Consider the following 20735-nt stretch of genomic DNA (forward strand, 5'->3'; position numbering starts at 1 on the left):
TGCCTCTGTCCTTACTTATTTTCTGTCTGGTAGGTCTGTCCATTGGAGTGAGTAGTGTGTTGAAGTCTCCTAAAATGAATGCATTGCATTCTATTTCCTCCTTTAATTCTTTTAGTATTTGTTTCACATATGTGGTGCTCCTGTATTGAGTTCATAGATATTTATGATGGTTATATCCTCTTCTTGGACTGCCCTCTTTATCATTCTGTAATGTCGTTCTTTATCTCTTGTTACTTTCTTTGTTTTGAAGTCTATTTTGTCTGATACAAGTACTGCAACACCTGCTTTTTTCTCCCTATTTTTTGCATGAAATATCTTTTTCCATCCCTTGACTTTTAGTCTGTGTATGTCTTTAGGTTTGAGGTGAGTCTCTTGTAAGCAGCATATAGATGGGTCTTGCTTTTTTATCTATTCTATTACTCTGTGTCTTTTGATTGGTGTATTCAGTCCATTTACATTTAGAGTGATTATTGAAACATATGTACTTTTTGCCATTGCAGGTTTTAGATTCGTGGTTACCAAAGGTTCAAGGTTAGGTTCTTTCCTGTCTTACCATCTAACTTAACTAGCTTATTGATCTATTATAAACACAGTCTGATGATTCTTTATTTCTCTCTCTTCTTATTCCTCCTCCTCCATCTTTATATGTTAGGTGTTTTATTCTGTGCTCTTTTGTGTTTCCTTTGACTGCTTTTGTGGGTAGTTGATTTTATTTTTTGCCTTTAGTTAGTATTTGGTTGGTCTGCTTTCTTTACTGTTATTTATTTAGCCTTAGGAGTGCTTCCATGTAGCGCAGTCATTTTAAAATATCCTGTAGAGGTAGTTTGTGGGAGGCAAATTTCCATCAACTTATGCTCCTCTGGGAATTGTTTAATTCCCTCCTTCATATTTAAATGGTAGTTTTGCTGGATACAGTATTCTTGGTTCAAAGCCCTTCTGTTTCGTTGGAGTCTCTTCTGGCATGTAAGATTTCTGTTGAGAAGTCTGATGATAGGCAGATATGTTTTCCTTTCTAGGTGTCTTTTTCTCTCTCTCTCTGGCTTCCTTTAATACTCTGTCATTGTCTTTTATTTTTGCCATTTTAATTATTATGTGTCTTGGTGATGTCCTCCTTGGGTCCCTTGTGTTGTGAGATCTGTGTGCTTCTGTGGTCTGAGTGGCTATTTCTTCCCTCAGTTTGGGGAATTTTTCAGCAATTATTTCTTCAAACACACTTTCTATCCCTTTTCTCTCTCTCCTTCTGGTACTCCTGTAATGCGAATATTGTTCCTTTTGGACTGGGCACACTATTCTCCTAATATTCATTCATTCATGGAGAGCCTTTTATCTCTCTCTGCCTCAGCTTCTCTGTGTTCTTGTTCTCTGATTTCTATTCCATTTATTGCCTCTTGCACCTCATTGAGTCTGCTCTTATGTCTTCCAGAGTTTGTTTTATTTCTGTATTCTCCCTCCCAACTTGATCCTTTAGCTCTTACATATTTCTCTGCAGGTACATCAGCATGGTTATGACCTTTATTTTGATTCTTTTACAGGAATGTTGGTTAAATCTCTCTTCCCAGGCCCTCTCTCAGGGGTTTTCTGGTTAATTCTGGACTGGACCAAATTTTTCTGCCTTTTCATGGTGATAGAGGTAGTTGTTGGCAGGTAGTGCATGTGTCAACTAGGAGAAGAAAGTCCTTTCCTTGTTGCTGTTTGCCTTGCCCTTCTCCACTGTCTGTGTTCATTACCGCACACCTGGTGCAGCCTCTGGATTAATGCCCTAAGCTTCCGTGGGCAGGGTCACCATCAGCGTAGCCCAGAACCATGCAGGGAGTGGCAGGTGCGCTGGGTGTGCTCTCCTTTGAGAACACTGCCCCTTTCCGCTTTGCTCCAGCTTCCTCTGCCTGTGTCAGGCAATTGCCCATTGGCAGTGGCCTTTATGTCTGGTCCGGGCGGCTGCGCACTGGGAGGAGATTCTGGTCAGTTGCTGTGGGCATGGCTGCTCTGCTGCTGTGTGCGCATGTGCGGCTACTCCCCAGCTGCTCAGCCGCTGCGTTCACATGTGGGAATGCTCTCCAGCTGCTCGGCCTATGCAGCAGGGCTGTGCCAGAGTGGGAATGACTGGCAGGCTGTTTATTGCTGTGAGGGTCCCCAGGGCTGCATTTCCTCCCAGGGGGCTGGGGTGCCCAAAGTTCTCTGGGATTCCCAGCTTCTCGGCTTAGTGTGCCGTGATGCTTTCATTCAGCTGTGAGTGCTTTGTCCCTTTAAGACTTTCAAAAGGCACTCATTTTTCTTTTTTTCCTAGGGGAGCCAGCTGCAGGGACCCACTCACAGATTTTACTTTTCCGTTTCTCTAATATCCAGCACACCATGCAATGTGTGTTTGTGCTCCCAGTGCAGATGACTAGGGCTGGGTATTTAGCAGTCCTGGGCTTCCACTCCCTCCCCGCTCCGACTCCTTTCCTCTCACTATGGAGGTGGGGTGGGGGGGAGCGCTCGGGTCCCACCAGGCTGTGGCTTGTATCTTACCCTCTTCATGAGATGCTGAGTTCTCACAGATATAGATGTAGCCTGGCTGTTGTACTTTATCCTCTGGTCTCTCTTTTAGGAATAGTTGTATTTGTTGTATTTTTAAAAATATATTAGGTTTAGGGAGGAGATTTCTGCTGCCCTACTCATGCTGCCATGTTGGTTCCCCTCCGCTCATTGTGGTTTTAATTTGCATTTCCTTAATGATTAGTGATGTGAACATCTTTTCAAGTGCCTATTACCATTTGTATATTTTCTTTGGGAAAATGTCTATTCCAAAACTTTCCCTGTTTTTAAATTGGATTATATGTCTTTTTATGGTTGAGTTATATGTTTTTAAAATATGGATACTAGCCTCTTAGATATATGATTTACAAGTATTTTCTACCATTTTGTGGGTTGTCTTTTCACTTTCTTGATTCTTTCTTTGATGTACAAAAGTTTTTTATTTTGACAAAGTCCAACTTATTTTTTCTGTGATTGCCTGTGCTTTGGTTTACCTCCTTTAATTTGGAAGTACTATCTTTATATAATTAATCAGTACAGTCTGCTGAAAGAGTTGTTTGCACATTTTTATTAGAGAAGTCATGAAGAGTTAGATTGCATCGTTTTAATAAATTATTACTTATTTGCCAGTGGAGGTCATCTGTAAATTTAAAGCATTTGTTTACAGGTCTTTACAACGTTTTTAAAGTTGTGGTGTGGAATTTTAAATATTGGCATCACTGGGACCAGACATTTATAGAAAGCAGTTACAAATTCATTTAACAAACTGCTTCTTTTGTTTAGAAAACTTTAAGAGAAATCACTTTAAACTGCTTTAAATAATAATTTCCTCTTAATTAAGAAGACTGTCTCTTTTAAAAAATATGAACCTTCTGCCCTTACAAGCAGGATCTCAAGCGCCATTTGTGACAGAACACAAGACCCCAGAACTTGGGAGTAAACCTGATTGGTGTTTACTTCTGTTAGTTTAAATGTGGTAGCCCTATGTGTCAGAAAACGGAGTCAGTAACACTTACGTTAGCCTAAGCAAGCAAATGATACCAGTTAACGTGGCTTTAAACTACTAAGTAACTTTAAATCCAAAAGATCAAAGGAAGTTATAACTAAAAACAGTCCTTTTTGCCATTTCCCTGTAGAAGCAGGAAAAGGCTAGAAATTACACGTCACCTTCATATCCTGGCTTGCTGACCTTGTGCTCAATGAAGCCCGCTGTATGGCAGCTGTTAGTATTATTAAGACCTTGCCTCTAGGGGTTAAATAGGAGAAAACCTCTCCTGTCCTGTAGGAGAGCCAACAGTTCCTGCCCCAGTTGCCTCACTCAGAGCAATCTGCGTGTGCTCGTTCTCCAGACCTGGGCCTGCCATCTTCTGTGCTGTGGCTGCTGCAGCCATTTGTACACCAAACTGTACGGGGGACATTTCTCTTTTTCACATAAAGGTAATACACTACTTCTGTGGGTGTGAACTTGTTATCTTGGGGGAATTTATTTCAAAACTGAAGTTTGTTGTGTGCTTCTAGGATTGAATTTAAATTCCAGCTCATGATTTTTTTTCAATACAAACTGTAAATGGCATTTTAATGCATTACGATCTTATGCCTTTCATTTGAATTACAGTCTAGCTCAGTAAGGTAAGGTAAGCTGTTTCTCGGGTTTATTAAAATGGGCTTTCTTTGTGAAGTTGGGAGGAAACCTGAGATTTAAAGTAGTTTATATTGTTTCATGTTTTGAAATTCTTCTTTAACCACTGTCTAAATCACAGACCTTTGTAATACATGCTACTGCTTTTACTGGTTGGTAGAAAAATAGACGTAAAATCATACGAATTACTTTAGTCACATTTGTAAATTAAATATCATAAGAAAATAGCACCTTCCAAACCGTAAAAATAGAAGTTTGGTGAAGATACCTACTTGGGAACTGAGCTTCCACAAGTCTAATTCTTATCAAGGTTCATTTCAGATACACAGCTTGGTATATACCCTCGAGCTGTATTGAGCTGATTAAATCTTTCATGCATTGCATGCATTTTAATTGTAGCAATAGTTAGTGCAGTATAATGCATTTACTACTTAGAGCAGAAGTCAGAATATATTTGCAGAATGTATTTCCTTTTTCTCTTTTTTTATTGAATATATTTGATATATAATATGTCAATTTAAGGCATATGATGTGTTAATTTCATACATTTATATGTTGTAAAACAATTGCTGTTTAGTGATGTTTAACATCTCTGTCACATCAGTGGTTGGGATAATTCAGTGTTAGCCTCTTAGCAAGTTTGATGACTGTTGTACAACAGTGTCTGTATTCATTATGCCGTGCTCTGGGGCTCTGTGGCTTATTCACACTTGTTCCAAGTTTGTACCTTAAACTACATCCATTTTATCTCTGCCATGTTCACTTTTACTTAAAATGAGAAATCAAAATTTATATGTGACTAGTTCAGCTTGTGAAATATTTGTATGTCTGGTAGTAAAATGTAAAATTTAAATAAATTAGATAAAAATTTCATGAAAACTGAGGTATTTCACGCAAAGCATTGACTGACTACGAATAACCTTTTTTCAGTGATAATGCAAGAAATAGAGAGGACGTGTTACAGTTTGGTCAGATTTTGTTAAACAAGTATTCTTGTTGAAAGAAAAAAATGAAATATGTCCTTATTACCCACAAGAGGGTTATTGTAGGCCATAGTACTTATAATTAAGAAAATCCAGTTCCCTTTGATGACTGGGCAATCACTAACTATGTGAATGAGCATTTCACTTGTAGACTGTGGGTTTCCTATTTCCCATGGTTTTAATGTCTGCTGATATAGTTCTTCTACTTTTTAACATGTTAAGTAGAATTTTTGCATTATTTTATTTACCTTTAAACTTTGTATCTCTAATAGGCTTTGAGTGCTTTCATTACCAAAATCTTGAATATTAAAGTATTATATTAGATTGTACTTCATGTGGAACTTTTCTGTTTTAGTATATAGAAATAAGGCAGAGTATTTTTTATGTATCTTAATAGCTTGCATCTTAGACCTGAATTATGGAATTGTGAGCATGAACTATTTGCATTGATTATGAAAAAAATGAGTAATGCTTAAGCATCTGAACTGATTGACTTAGAAAGTAGTTTGGAAAACACACAATAACCTTTCCTCAGTTTTGGAAATGATATGAATTATAAAATTGCTTCATCCAACATTTAATATAATCCTAATTGTCTTTGTAGTTTATACTGAACCAATCAACCCTTTTGGACAACTGCTGAGAAATCTGCTTTCAGTGTTTGCTGTGCAGTAGATCTTTCCTGTTCTTTCAACTGCCTTGATTTCTGAGATTGGCCAGAGCATGCCAACTGTATGACACGGATGGGGTGGTGGACAGCCTTGACATACTATGAACATTAACTACTTTTTAGAAATCTTGATTCCTGATCATATTCTAACACAGGAAGTAACACTGAGGGTTTGGAGTGAAGAGAAATGAAGTTCCTAGCCTATCAGCCATTTAGAAAGACTATGAAACAAAGCAGCTAAAGAAAGTTAGAAAAGAGAGGCTTGGGAAGAGGTTGTTGGCCCTTTGTTCTCTCTTTCTTAATTTCTATTCTTTTACCATTTTAATCACTATTAAACAGGATCACATGTAGGTGCATATATTTAGATTCCAAGAAGAATGTTCACAAGGATGTGTTTATTGTGTGCTTGCTAAATGAGGACATCCACCTATTTAACTGAAAATGTGACTTAATTACCTTATTTGGCAAACAAGAATCCCACATGAACAGTAGCTGTAATTATAGTTCATCTAATATACAGAAAGTAGATTTCACAAGTTTTTAGAGTAGTAACTCAAATAAGACAGAAAAAGATTTATGAAAGTTGTACCCAGACTGTTACTAAGTTAACTTACTGATACAATTCAAGTAAGAAAAAACTCCTTATGAATTTGATGCTTTCCTAAGCTGAAAGTAAACTTCTGAGTTCTTCAAGTGAAAGGATGTCTTTAGTTGTGTTTTATGGAAGTATTTTGAGAGATGTCTCCCAAGTTGCTCAATAGTCGAGGACACCCTTGAGACATTCATTGCTGGACTCTGCAGGAAAGAACCCATTGGGAGAGTCACTGTAGGAAATTTGATTTGTAACTTCTCAGACTTCCCAGAACAGTACGGAGTGGAGCCTGGTTCAGATGCTTAGCATTTGTGGGAAATCTTAGATAACTCTAAATGTGGTATTAAAAAACAACATGGGGGTTACCATGTAAATCAAACAATTTTCTAACCCTTCATGATGATTGATATCAGTTTTTTACTTTATGGAAGATACCTTTTAAATTCTCTCACATTATTTTGCCTCATAATATGTGGGAGTAGAATTTTCTTAATCGATTTACTTCAGTGATGGTTTTTTTCCTTTGAGTTGCTAAGTTTTGAGGTTGAAATGTGTGAAGTATTAAACATTCTTGGTGCCTTTGGACATGCTTGTGATCTGTTCAGCAACAGCAGTTAAGGTCAGTAATACGATCCTGTTTCTACTGGGGAAGTGGGGAAGGGCTGTGGTTATATAACAATTGCTCACTTGTCAAGTTGCCTATTTTGCAGTTTCAGGTGAGGCAAAATAGTTTCAGATGAAACCTTATTGCACATTTGAGGGTCTTGTTTATTGCCAAAGCATCTTGTAAATCTACTTGTCAGGGATGTGAGGCTGCATAGTCCCAGTGTCGGAAGGCTGTCTGACTCTAGAATGGAACTTACAAGATGAATAAAATGCAGTCAGAAATCTTTTCCTTCTCTGTCTCTTTTTCTTTTTTTCCTCCCTCTCTTCCTCCCTTTCTTTCCTCCTCCTTCTCTCCCTCCCTCTTTCCTCCTTTCCTCTCTTTTCCCCTTCCTCTCTTCCTTTCTTCTTTCCTTTCTTCCTTCATCCCTCTCTCCCTCCCTCCCTTCCCTTCCTCTCTCTCTCTCTCCTCTCCACAAAACTTTAGGGAACATGCTCTTTCAATAGATGGGCTTGTGACTTCATTTTGAAGATTTGCCAGAGGTTGGGGATATAATTTTTCTTGAGGGTTACATAAATTCATTGTCCTAAACTTCAGTCAGATGTTCCCTAACTAACTGAGGCTATGTGATGTCTTGTTTCAGGTTCCCACAAGAGCGTCTCTCATGAGCTGTGCACTGTTGTGTCTCACACTAATGTTCTAAGGCTTTCTCCTTGCTGTCCTCATGTCCCCACCCTTATAACTTCAAAAGTACTGTAGAAAAAACCTCTTGTTAATGTTACCAAAAAAATAAATGAAGGTTATCCAACTAATATAAAGCACATCTAACATGGAGAACCCGTCCAATGCTTTCAATAAATGCAACATTCTGCATTTCAATGATGCTGAATATTTTGAGTGTCAGTTGTGTGTTTTATAAATTGATCAGCATTAACTATATGAAGTATAGATTATGATTCTCAACCCTAGGTGCACATTAGACTCATCTGGGGAGCTTGTAAAAAATGCTAATACACACACAACAGTACAGTATGTGTTTTATGTTACAGAATTCATAAATTCTGGGACCAAGGCCCTGTGTCTGTACCTTTTTTTATATTGCTAAAGTTATTGTAAATGTGCAGAAAGGGTTGAGGCCGCTGTAGTGGGCTTGTAAGTTGTATTTATTGCTTTCCCTCCAAGGCTTGTAGCAGAGTCTTGATGAACGTCTTGGCTGCCTCTTGGGTTACCTACTTATCAGAGGGCTTTCTGGAATTATTTTGAAAGACCATTGATTGACACTTCTAATTACGAAAACTTCTCTAGTTTTGTTTTTGCATCTTCTTAGTTATACCAATGAGCCCAACTGAAATAGAAACTCAAAAGACATGAGAAGACTTTCTCACTCTATCTTTTTTAAGGACACAGATGCTCATGGATAAATTTACATCATGATTGTGGGCAGAAGTGGTGAATATTGCATGGAATTATAATTTTTGTGGATGACCTTTGAAAAGAGATTTCTGAAAACTGCTTTAATAACTTCAGTACAGTAATAGTACTTTTGAAGTATTTAGGAAGATAAGTGTTTATGCTAAAAAGAGTGTTATTGACTATCATTTATCCCAGAGTGTAAAAGATAAACCTTATTTTGCACCTACATTTCTCTTCCGATGTAGACCTGTTACCAAAGGTGCCTTGGGCTAAAACAAATGAGAAAAATAAGATTGATGTTTGCACAGCCCTGTAAGTCCGATCACTCACCCATACGAGTGTAAATCTCTGCTTTGATAACCTCACTGTTAGACTGCTTTCCAAATTCAGGGTTTTCAGATTTCCTATGATAAATAGTAATATCTTCCTATAGTTATTTAACTTTTACATTTTTTTGTTGTAAATCTGGGGAGGGGGGGAATTTATCAGGCCATTACATTTTTTTTCTATATCATTAAGCTGTTTGTAAATACCATGAACAGTTTTTTGTAAAAATGAAAACAGAACATTTACAGTTTATCTTTATCAATGCCTTTATCAATATATACCATGTATATAATCATATTAACAGAGGTTATATAAAAATAATATGTATATTTTAGTTTCAGTGGTGGTGTTTGTTATCGTAACTTAAAGCTTCCTTCTTGATAATATAAATTTAATGGGCACACAGTAAGTTTTCTATATAAAAGAACAGTAATCTGTCACTTTCTGGTTTCCTAGACATGAGCAATTCGCTTCTTACAGTACAGGGTGGGCACACTAGCACCTGGTGGGTCCCTGGAATGGCTGTTTAAGGTAGAGATAATCGGGTGAATACAATTGTTCCTTTGGGAAAGTGGCTTCTGATTTGCTGCCATTTATGTGTAAGGAGAATGATAAAAATGATACATCATTTCTTTTCTGTTCATTGCAATGTATGAGATGCTTACAGGTGGTGGGGTGAAGATGTTCCAAAGTATTCTTGTTGAAGGAAAGTTTAATGGCAGAATGTTCATGAACCCAAAGAAAAATAAGAAAATTTAGTTTGTCTCAGAAGGGGGTAGATTATATTTCCTTATTTAAGACCATTGTTTTTAGTTCCTTACAAGTGCCTGACTCCTTGGCTAAAAATACAGATTTTGTTGTCAGGTCACGATTACATTATTTTGAAATAGTTCAGATACTACATGACAACAAAGATCAGTCCACCACCTTGCTTTTCAGGTTTGCCGCATACAGTAAATGAGTAGACAGCACTTTTTACGTCAGTGGGATGCCTCTGAGCTCAGAGGCTGTTTTTCACATGGACCTTCAGACTGAATTTGCTTTTAGTAGCTTCTAGCTATCCTGTGAGAGCTAGTTGACCTGGGCACTGCTCGGGAGGCACCGGGAGACAGTGGAAAAGCCTTACTTTTAGAGGCATCCTGCGTCCTAGTCTGAGAATGCTTCCTAATCCTATGATTTGGATTAATTATCCTTTAATACTTTTGACCCTCAGTTTTCTCTATAATGGGTTTAACAGTGTCTTCATAGAGGTATTGTGAGGAATGTACTTGACATAGTGAGATGATGAAACATTTTTAATAGCCCTTTGAGAGGAAAATATTCCTAGATATAAAACCTGGTAATGTCCCACTATCCAGTTTTACCAGCCCTACTACAAAAGATGCCTAACATGCAAGTCTTTGTCCATTTCTCTGGTGCATTTAGAGAAGCTGTGTAGTCTCTGGCTGTAGCACTAAATAGGTCAGCTTGGTAGCAGAGGTCAGAAATGAGGCCATCATTTCAGGTAAGCATAAAGAACTTTAAATAACTGTTTTGTATTAAAATGTATTTAGTAAATAATGGCAACAGGTCCTTCCTAGACTCCCTTTACACCTGCTGTGAAAACAGACTTCAGGTGTCTTCACTAAGCCATCTTCTAACATCTGGTACCACTGGAGAGAAGAAAGATTGTCTCATCCAGCTAACTGGGTGAGGTGCTTCAGTCCATATGTATGAGTTCCATTAGAAAGGTTAAAATCTGATTGGTGGTTATTTCTATGCACATAACAATTTAGAAGTCATGAAATAAACCATAATTACATTTGGTTATCAACCAGCACCTCTGTTACTTCTCTGTCTTAATCAGAACAGGCCTGTATTTCTCTGGCACTGTTTCTGCTTCTTTGACCCATTCTACTTTAATTGTACTTCATTCTGCCATTACTGAGGCCTAATTCTCTATAGCCTCTCCACCCACTTGATGGTTTTGCCTTGCTGCACCCATGTTCCCTGTGTGGGTCCACTGCTGGAGCTGCTGCCCCGCCCTGGACGGGTTCTGCATCAGAGTCTGCGTTTCAGCAACATTCTCAAGAGATTCTTGTGTTTGAGGAGTTGGTGTGTGGGGTACTGTGTTCTGTGTTATTCAGTGATGCTAAAAGGATTATCATTCTTCTGAAAAAGATTATTGGCTACAATGTGGGATCTTACTAGTGATCGAGTTTTGCTGTTCATTGTTAAGTTTGTTGTTCTAAACCTGATGAAGCAGAGGATTATTCTAGAATAGGTTATGGGAGCTTATGGGATGTAGTTTAGGTCCTCAAAACCTTGGCATGGGGCTTCCTAGACTTACTGTTTGAGACTCTGTTTCTCAAGTTTTCTTTGGCAAACTGGAGGGGTGCTGCCGCACAGCTGTTTTTCTGATGGCTTTTAGGAGGATCACCTCAGGTGAGACCATGTGTGTGAAAGTGCTTTGGAAAAATGGAAGAGGGGGTGCCACTGCAACTGCAGACAAGATTGAAGACCACATCCCCTCAAGCAGTATGAGCCCTGCATTTGTTCAGGGAAGTGATGGCTTTGTGGAGTGGTTACTGTGGTACCTGGGACAGGTGTGTGGATTCTCCTCAACATCACATTTAGATTTTACCTTGGTAGCTTTCTGGCCATGCCAGCCATGTGGCTTCAATTCCAACTATCTGCTATGAGGCTTTCCTAACACTCTTCCCATGTGTTTGTATGCTGGCTGCCACTGAAGTAGTCTGACTGCATCCTTCAGTTCATTGTGTATCAGTAACATATTTTGGTATATATGTTGGTGAATAAAATTTCCATAACTCAAACAGATCCTAACAATAGCATTTTCAATGAGATAAACTACTTTTCATCTTTGAAGTATGGTAGGCAACTTCCTTATTTTTTATAGGTGTAACTTTCCTGAGTCCCAAACCAAAGGAGGATGTAATTGTTTTGAATTCTTTACTCACATGAACACTGATGACTTTTTTCTCTGCATTACAACATGATTAAAATATCTCTTTATTTCTTCTCTGTAGTGTCTGCTTACTGTCTATGAACTAGTCGTGATACCTTTGGTTTATAGATAGCTTTGGTCCAACAAATAATCATTTCTATTTCCAAAACTTTGGAAGCTGTGAGATAAGATACAATTGAAACCTTTTTTCTCAAGAGTTTGTATTCATCAGTTCTTGCTCCTTGACTCCATTTTCATTTACTGCTTTATCCAATTATTTGATAAATCCAATTGATTGTGTAGGGCGTTATTGTAGCAAGCAGAGTATATATCGGAAGACAAACAATTTTAAATGCCCCCAGTGAATAGACATAGTTGTCTGTTAAGGTAAAATATGTTTGTTTCTGTTCTTACATTTTAATGATAATTACCTTTTGTTCATTTTTAGTCACTGTGCTAGAGACTTTATATGTTGCTTTATTAAAATTTTATTGCTATAAAGAAGATACTCTTATAGTAATTTTGCCAGCAGTATAGAAAGTAAAATGTAAAAGTCTTTTCACTCTTCCACATGGCCCAGTCCAAGTCTCTATTAGGAAACAATGTTAGCATTTTCTTATGTCTTTCTAGAAATTATATATGGATATCCTAACCATATATGTGTATCCCCACTCCCCTTTAAGGGCAAAAAAATGGATTCATACCATATAAGCTGTTATACAGGTAGGTTTTATTTACCTGTAAAGGTACACTTCGGACTTCTTTTGATTGTAATATATCCTGCTCACTCACTCTTTTTTATTGTGCAGAATGCCCAGGATTATATAAATACGACAGAATTTAAGTCTTCTATTGATTGTAGTTTAGACTGTTCCCAGTTTTCGCTGGCACAAACAGTAGTGCAGTCAGCATCTTTACCATACATTTATCTGTATACATTATTTAAGTATATCCGAAACATAAGTCCCTAGGAGTTTGTGGGTCAGAGGACAAGGGTTTTCGAACTTTTTTTTTTGAGAGGGCCTCTCTCATATTTATTGATCAAATGGTTGTTAACAACAATAAAATTCTGTATAGGGGGGTCAATGCTCAATGTACAATCATTAATCCATCTCAAGCCTAATTCTCGTCAGTCTCCAATCTTCTGAAGCATAACGAACAAGTTCTTACATGGTGAACGAATTCTTACATAGTGAGTAAGTTCTTACATGGTGAACAGTACAGGGGCACTCATCACATAAACTTTTGGTTTTGATCACGCATTATGAACTATAAACCATCAGGTCAAATATGAATATTCGTTTGATTTTTGTACTTGATTTATATGTGGATCCCACATTTCTCCCTTTATTATTATTATTATTTTTATTTTTAATAAACTGCTGAAGTGGTAGGTAGATGCAAGATAAAGGAAGAAAACATAGTTTACTGCTGTAAGAGGGCAAATGTAGATGATCAGGTGTGTGCCTATGGACTAAGTATTAATCCAAGCTAGACAAGGGCAGCAAAACATCCACGGGTGCAGAAGATTTCTCTCAAAGCAGTGGGGGTGAGGTTCTGAGCCTCACCTCTGTTGATCCCCAATTTCTCACCTGATGGCCCCCTGCGACTGTGCCTGTCTTAGGTTGTTTCTCCCTTGAGGAATCTTACCCGTCTCTGGCCTACCAGTCATCTTCTGGAGCCATAAAGGGAAATGTAAAGTTGGTGAGAGAGAAGCCATATTGTTTGAAAAGGTTAGCTTTTTACTTCTTTGCAGATTTATGCCCTGTGGCTTCTATGCCCAGCACTTGTCTCGAGGTATCTTTACCACCTGGAGGAATTATGATACTCGGTAAATTCGATATGAAGCACGAATTCTATTTAAGGGTTGTAATTAGGAAGGAAGAAGAAAAGCTGTAGAGGTAACATATGGAAGAAAACATGGGAGGATTGATTATTTCTTCGACATATCTTCTTGTAGAGTACCTAAAGCATGTATAGGTTTTAAACTACCAACTAACTTGCGCTCACATATTAAGATAATAGGAATACGGTGACATAAACAAAGCAAATCTATAATTACCATCCATCTCCAGTGAAGCCAAGAAAACCATTTAGGCACCCTAGGCATTTGTGAAAATTTGTCTATGATATGATGGATATTGTCCAACTGTACTTGAACAGTCTGAGAGAAATCAGACAAATTAAAGCAACCCATTTCTGGGATCTGTTCACATCCCATATGTTCTTTTAACCGTAGATAGTCTATAGTCATAAGATTTTGGAGTGCTACAACTTGCACCCCTCCCAACTCCTGGTTGAGTTCCAACAGTACAGATCCGGTCAAATTCGTTGTCTCACTGTATGCACATGCCAGCCTAGACATCTCCCTCCTCATTCCTATGGCAAGTCCAGGAAACGGTGGGGTGGATGCAGCCACAACCTCAGCATTGTCTGGATCCCTGTGGAGGCTTTTTGATGATCATCCCGCGGCACAAGTTCTCCAGAGAGTGCTGATGCCGGAAGCTCCTCCTCATATCGTATTTTAGTTCATTGTCTGGGTATCCAAGCTAGGCCTTGATCTTCTGCATAGAAACAAACAGACCCTTTGCCCACACTTTGACATGCCCTCTATACCACTGTGCAGAACTCATTGGAGGTCAGCACACAGGAACTGCTTTTTTTTTTTTTATTAAGAGAAAGGAATATTATCACAAAAAGTACCTCCATAGCTGATCATCTGACACCCTTTAAGTGATCAACATTAAGGATATTTAAAGCATGCAATTATCTTTCATTTACCAATAGTTTTATCCTATGAAGGAGTAATCCCCCTTTTCTTTCTTTCTTTTCTTTTTTCAATCTTTAATCTACACTTACATGAATAATACTATGCTTACTATGCTCTCCCCTATATCAGGTCCCCCCTAAAGACCACATTACGGTTACTGTACATCAGCGTAGCAAATTGTTGTAGAATCACTACTTGTCCTCTCTGTGTTGTACAGCCCACACTCCCTTTCTCCCTCCCCCACATGCATGCTAATCTTCATACCCCCCTTCTTCTCCCCCGCCCCTTATCCCACCCTGCCCACCCATCCTCCCCAGTTCCTTTCCCTTTGGTAACTGTTAGTCCATTTTTGGGTTCTGTAATTCCGCTGCTGTTTTGTTCCTTCAGTTTTTCCTTTGTTCCTATACTCCTCAGATGAGTGAAATCATTTGGTATTTCTCTTTCTCCGCTTGGCTTATTTCACTGAGCATAATACTCTCCAGCTCCATCCATGTTGCTGCAAATGGTTGGATTTTTCCACATCTTATGGCTGAGTAGTATTCCATTGTGTATATGTACCACATCTTCTTTATCCATTCATATACCGATGGACATTTAGGTTGCTTCCAATTCTTGGCTATTGTAAATAGTGCTGCGATAAACATAGGGGTGCATCTGTCTTTCTCAAACTTGATTGCTGCGTTCTTAGGGTAAATTCCTAGGACTGGAATCACTTCCTGGGTCAAATGGTAGGTCTGTTTTGAGCATTTTGATGCACCTCCATACTGCTTTCCACAATGGTTGAACTAATTTACATTCCCACCAGCAGTGTAGGAGGGTTCCCCTTTCTCCACAGCCTCGCCAATATTTGTTGTTGTTTGTCTTTTGGATGGCAGCTATCCTTACTGGTGTGAGGTGATACCTCATTGTAGTTTTAATTTGCATTTCTCTGATAATTAGCAATGTGGAGCATCTTTTCATGTGTCTGTTGGCCATCTGTATTTCTTTTTTAGAGAACTGTCTGTTCAGTTCCTCTGCCCATTTTTTAATTGGGTTATTTGTTTTTTGTTTGTTGAGGCGTGTGAGCTCTTTATATATTCTGGACATCAAGCCTTTATCGGATCTGTCATTTTCAAATATATTCTCCCATACTGTAGGGTTCCTTTTTGTTCTATTGATGGTGTCTTTCGCTGTACAGAAGCTTTTCAGCTTAATGTAGTCCCACTTGCTCATTTTTGCTGTTGTTTTCCTTGCCCAGGGAGATATGTTCAAGAAGAGATCACTCATGTTTATGTCTAAGAGGTTTTTGCCTATGTTTTTTTCCAAGAGTTTAATGGTTTCATGACTTACATTCAGGTCTTTGATCCATTTTGAGTTTACCTTTGTATATGGGGTTAGACAATGGTCCAGTTTCATTCTCCTACATGTAGCTGTCCAGTTTTGCCAACACCATCTGTTGAAGAGACTGTCATTTTGCCATTGTATGTCCATGGCTCCTTTATCAAATATTAATTGACCATATATGTTTGGGTTAATTTCTGGAGTCTCTAATCTGTTCCACTGGTCTGTGGCACTGTTATTCTGCTAGTACCAGACTGTCTTGATTACTATGGCTTTGTAGTAGAGCTTGAAGTTGGGAAGTGAGATCCCCCTACTTTATTCTTCTTTTTCAGGATTGCTTTGGCTATTCGGGGTCTTTGGTGTTTCCGTATGAATTTTTGAATTATTTGTTCCAATTCGTTGAAGAATGTTGCTGGTAATTTGAGAGGGATTGCATCAAATCTGTATATTGCTTTGGGCAGGATGGCCATTTTGACGATATTAATTCTTCCTAGCCATGAGCATGGAATGAGTTTCCATTTATTAGTGTCCCCTTTAATTTCTCTTAAGAGTGACTTGTAATTTTCAGAGTATAAGTCTTTCACTTCTTTGGTTAGGTTTATTCGTAGGTATTTTATCTTTTTGATGCAATGGTGAATGGAATTGTTTTCCTGATTTCTCTTTCTACTGATTCATTGTTAGTGTATAGGAAAGCTACAGATTTCTGTGTGTTAATTTTGTATCTTGCAACTTTGCTGTATTCCGATATCAGTTCTAGTAGTTTTGGAGTGGAGTCTTTAGGGTTTTTTATGTACAGTATCATATCATCTGCAAATAGTGACAGTTTAACTTCTTCTTTACCAATCTGGATTCCTTGTATTTCTTTGTTTTCTCTGATTGCCGTGGCTAGACCTCCAGTACTATGTTAAATAACAGTGGGGAGAGTGGGCATCCCTGTCTTGTTTCCGATCTCAGAGGAAATGCTTTCAGCTTCTCGCTGTTCAGTATAATGCTGGCTGTGGGTTTATCATATATGGCCTTTATTATGTTGAGGTACTTGCCCTGTATTCCATTTTGCTGAGAGTTTTTATCATGAATGGATGTTGAATTTTGTCAAATGCTTTTTCAGCATCTATGGAGATGATCATGTGGTTTTTGTCTTTCTTTTTGTTGATGTGGTGGATGATGTTGATGGATTTTCGAATGTTGTACCATCCTTGCATCACTGGGATGAATCCCACTTGGTCATGGTGTATGATCCTTTTGATATACTGTTGAATTCTATCTGCTAATATTTTATTGAGTATTTTTGCTTCTACATTCATCAGGGATATTGGTCTGTAATTTTCTTTTTTGGTGGGGTCTTTGCCTGGTTTTGGTATTAGGGTGATATTGGCCTCATAGAATGAGTTTGGGAGTATTCCCTCTTCTTCTATTTTTTGGAACACTTTAAGGAGAATGGATATTATGTCTTCTCTGTGTGTCTGATAAAATTCCGAGGTAAATCCGTCCGGCCCCGAGGTTTTGTTCTTGGGTAGTTTTCTGATTACCGTTTCAATTTCTTTGCTCGTAATTGGTTTGTTTAACTTTTGTGTTTCTTCCTTTGTCAGTCTTGGAAGGTTGTATTTTTCTAGGAAGTTGTCCATTTCTTCTAGGTTTTCCAGCTTGTTGGCATATAGGTTTTCATAGTAGTCTTTAATAATTCTTTGTATTTCTGTGGAGTCTCTCGTGATTTTTCCATTCTCATTTCTGATTATGTTGATTTGTGTTGATTCTCTTTTTCTCTTAATAAATTTGGCTAGAGGCTTATCTATTTTGTTTATTTTCTCAAAGAACCAGCTCTTGGTTTCGTTGATTTTTGCTATTGTTTTATTCTTCTCAATTTTGTTTATTTCTTCTCTGATCTTTATTATGTCCCTCCTTCTGCTGACTTTAGGCCTCATTTGTTCTTCTTTATCCAGTTTCGATAATTGTGATGTTAGACTATTCATTTGGGATTCTTCTTCCTTCTTCAAGTGTTCCTGGATTGCTATATACTTTCCTCTTAAGACTGCTTTCGCTGCGTCCCACAGAAGTTGGGGCTTTGTGTTGTTGTTGTCATTTGTTTCTATATATTCCTTGATCTCTATTTTGATTTGTCCATTGATCCATTTGATCCATTGATTATTTAGTAGCATGTTGTTAAGCCTCCATGTGTTTGTGAGCTTTTTGTTTTCTCTGTAGAATTTATTTCTACGTTTATACCTTTGTGGTCTGAAAAATTGGTTGGTAGAATTTCAGTATTTTGAAATTTACTGAGGCTCTTTTTGTGAGCTAGTATGTGGTCTATTCTGGAGAATGTTCCATGTGCACTTGAGAAGAATGTATATCCTGTTGCTTTTGGATGTAGAGTTCTATAGATGTCTATTAGGTCCATCTGTTGTAGTGTGTTGTTCAGTGCCTGTGTGTCCTTACTTATTTTCTGCCCGGTGGATCTATCCTTTGGGGTGAGTGGTGTGTTGAAGCCTCCTAAAATGAATGCATTGCAGTCTTTTTCCCTCTTTAGTTCTGTTAGTATTTGTTTGACATATGCTGGTGCTCCTGTATTGGGTGCCTATATATTTAGAATGGTTATATCCTCTTGTTGGACTGAACCCTTTATCATTATGTAGTGTCCTTCTTTATCTCTTGTTACTTTCTTTGTTTTGAAGTCTATTTTGTCTGATATTAGTACTGCAACCCCTGCTTTCTTCTCACTGTTGTTTGCCTGAAATATGTTTTCCCATCCCTTGACTTTTAGTCTGTGCTTGTCTTTTGGTTTAAGGTGAGTTTCTTGTAAGCAGCATATAGATGGGTCTTGCTTTTTTATCCATTCTATTACTGTGTGTCTTTTGATTGGTGCATTAAGTCCTTTACATTTTGGGTTACTATTGAGAGATATGTACTTATTGCCATTGCAGGCTTTAGATTCGTGGTTACCAAAGGTTCAAGGTTAGGTTCTTTAGTATCTTACTGCCTAACTTAGCTCACTTATTGAGCTGTTATATACAGTGTCTGGAGATTCTTTTCTTCTCTCCCTTCTTATTCCTCCTCCTCCATTCTTCATATGTTGTGTGTTTTTTTCTGTGCTCTTTTTAGGAGTGCTCCCATCTAGAGCAATCCCTGTAGGATGCCCTGTAGAGGTGGTTTGTGGGAAGCAAATTCCCTCAGCTTTTGCTTGTCTGGGAATTGTTTAATCCCGCCATCATATTTAAATGATAGTCGTGCTGGATACAGTATCCTTGGTTCAAGGCCCTTCTGTTTCATTGCATTAAATATATCATGCCATTCTCTTCTGGCCTGTAGGGTTTCTGTCGAGAGGTCTGATGTTAGCCTGATGGTTTTCCTTTATAGGTGACCTTTTTCTCTCTAGCTGCCTTTAAAACTCTTTCCCTGTCCTTGATCTTTGCCATTTTAATTATTATGTGTCTTGGTGTTGTCCTCCTTGGATCCTTTCTGTTGGGGGTTCTGTGTAATTCCATAGTCTGTTCGATTATTTCCTTCCCCAGTTTGGGGAAGTTTTCAGCAATTATTTCTTCAAGGAGAATTTCTGTCCCTTTGCCTCTTTCTTCTTCTACTGGTATCCCTATAATACGAATGTTATTCCTTTTGGATTGGTCCCATAGTTCTCTTAGTGTTGTTTCATTCCTGGAGATCCTTTTATCTCTCTCTATGTCAGCTTCTCTACATTCCTGTTCTCTGGCTTCTTTTCCTTCAACGGCCTCTTGCATCTTATCCATTCTGCTTATAAATCCTTCCAGGGATTGTTTCACCTCTGTGATATCCTTCCTGACATCTGTGATCTCCCTCCAGACTTCATCCCAGTGCTCTTGCATTTTTCTCTGCATCTCATCCCGTTGCTCTTGCATTTTTCTCTGCATCTCTGTCAGCATGTTCATGATTTTTATTTTGAATTAGTTTTCAGCAGGACTGGTTAGGTCTGTCTCCTTCTCAGGTGTTGTCTCTGTGATCTTTGTCTGCCTGTAGTTTTGCCTTTTCATGGTGATAGAGATAGTTTGCAGAGCTGGTATGAGTGACCGCTGGAAGAGCTTCCCTTCTTGTTGGTTTGTGGCCTTCCTCTCCTGGGAGAATGGCGACCTCTAGTGGCTTATGCTTGTCAGCTGTGGGCAGACAGGGCTTCTGCTACCTGCCCGTTTGCTATGGAGTTTATCTCCGCTGTTGCTGTGGGCCTGGCCTTGCTGGGGCTGCTCCTCCAAAGTGTTGGAGCCTCGTTGGAGGGGGAGCGGCTGGGAGCCTATTTATCTCTGTAAGGGGCCTCTGTGCTCCCTGTTGCCCTGGGGGTTAGAGTGCCCAGAGATCCCCAGATTCCCTGCCTCTGGTCTAAGTGTCCTGTCCTGTCACTTTAAGACTTCCAAAAAGCACTCTCTAATCCAAAACAACAACAGCAACAATGAAAGAGGAAACAGAAAAAAAACAAAAAAGGAAAAAAACACGCGATTTTTTTTGTTCTCAGGCTCCATTCCCAAGCACCCGCTCACCGGTCCTGCTGCCCTGCCTCCCTAGCACTGGGGTCCCTGTCCCTTCAAGGTCTCCAAAAAGCACCCGCGAAGAAAAAAAAAAAGGGAAAAATGTGCGATATTGTTTGTCCTCAGGCACCGGCCCCAGGCCTCCGCCCACCGGTCCTGCCACCCTGCCTCCCTAGTATTGGTTAAAACGCACGATTTTCTTTGTCCCCAGGCGCCGGTCTCAGGCACCCGCTCACCAGTCTTGCTGCCCTGTTTCGCTGGTATTGGGGTCCCTGTCCCTTTAAGGCTTCCAAAAAGCACTTGCCAAAAAGAGAAGAAAAAAAAGGGGGGGAAAAACACGCGATTTCCTCCATCTTCAGGCGCTGGTCTCAGGCAGCCGCCCACCAGTCCCGCAGGGAAAAACGCGCGATATTCTTTGTCCTCAGGCGCCAGTCCCAGGCACCTGCTCACCAGTCCTGCTGCCCTGCCTCTC

General features: G+C 39.0%; 1 protein-coding gene across 9 annotated transcripts in view; it reads left to right on the plus strand.

The window, feature by feature from the left end:
* DISP1 (dispatched RND transporter family member 1) overlaps positions 1-20735 on the plus strand; it is a 261301-nt gene that overhangs the window by 151161 nt on the left and 89405 nt on the right. Inside the window, exon 1 of one of the 9 annotated variants that reach the window (XR_012122733.1) lies at positions 3104-3951. The exons of 7 other annotated variants lie outside the window; for them this stretch is intronic. The gene's annotated coding sequence lies outside the window, so the exon portion shown is untranslated. Of the gene's footprint in view, positions 1-3103; positions 3952-20735 lie in introns of those variants that run through there. One more of the 9 variants, XR_012122731.1, reaches the window with a different exon arrangement.

The sequence above is a fragment of the Manis javanica genome, chromosome 11 (genome assembly GCF_040802235.1).
Source record: "Manis javanica isolate MJ-LG chromosome 11, MJ_LKY, whole genome shotgun sequence".
Lineage (NCBI taxonomy): Eukaryota > Metazoa > Chordata > Mammalia > Pholidota > Manidae > Manis > Manis javanica.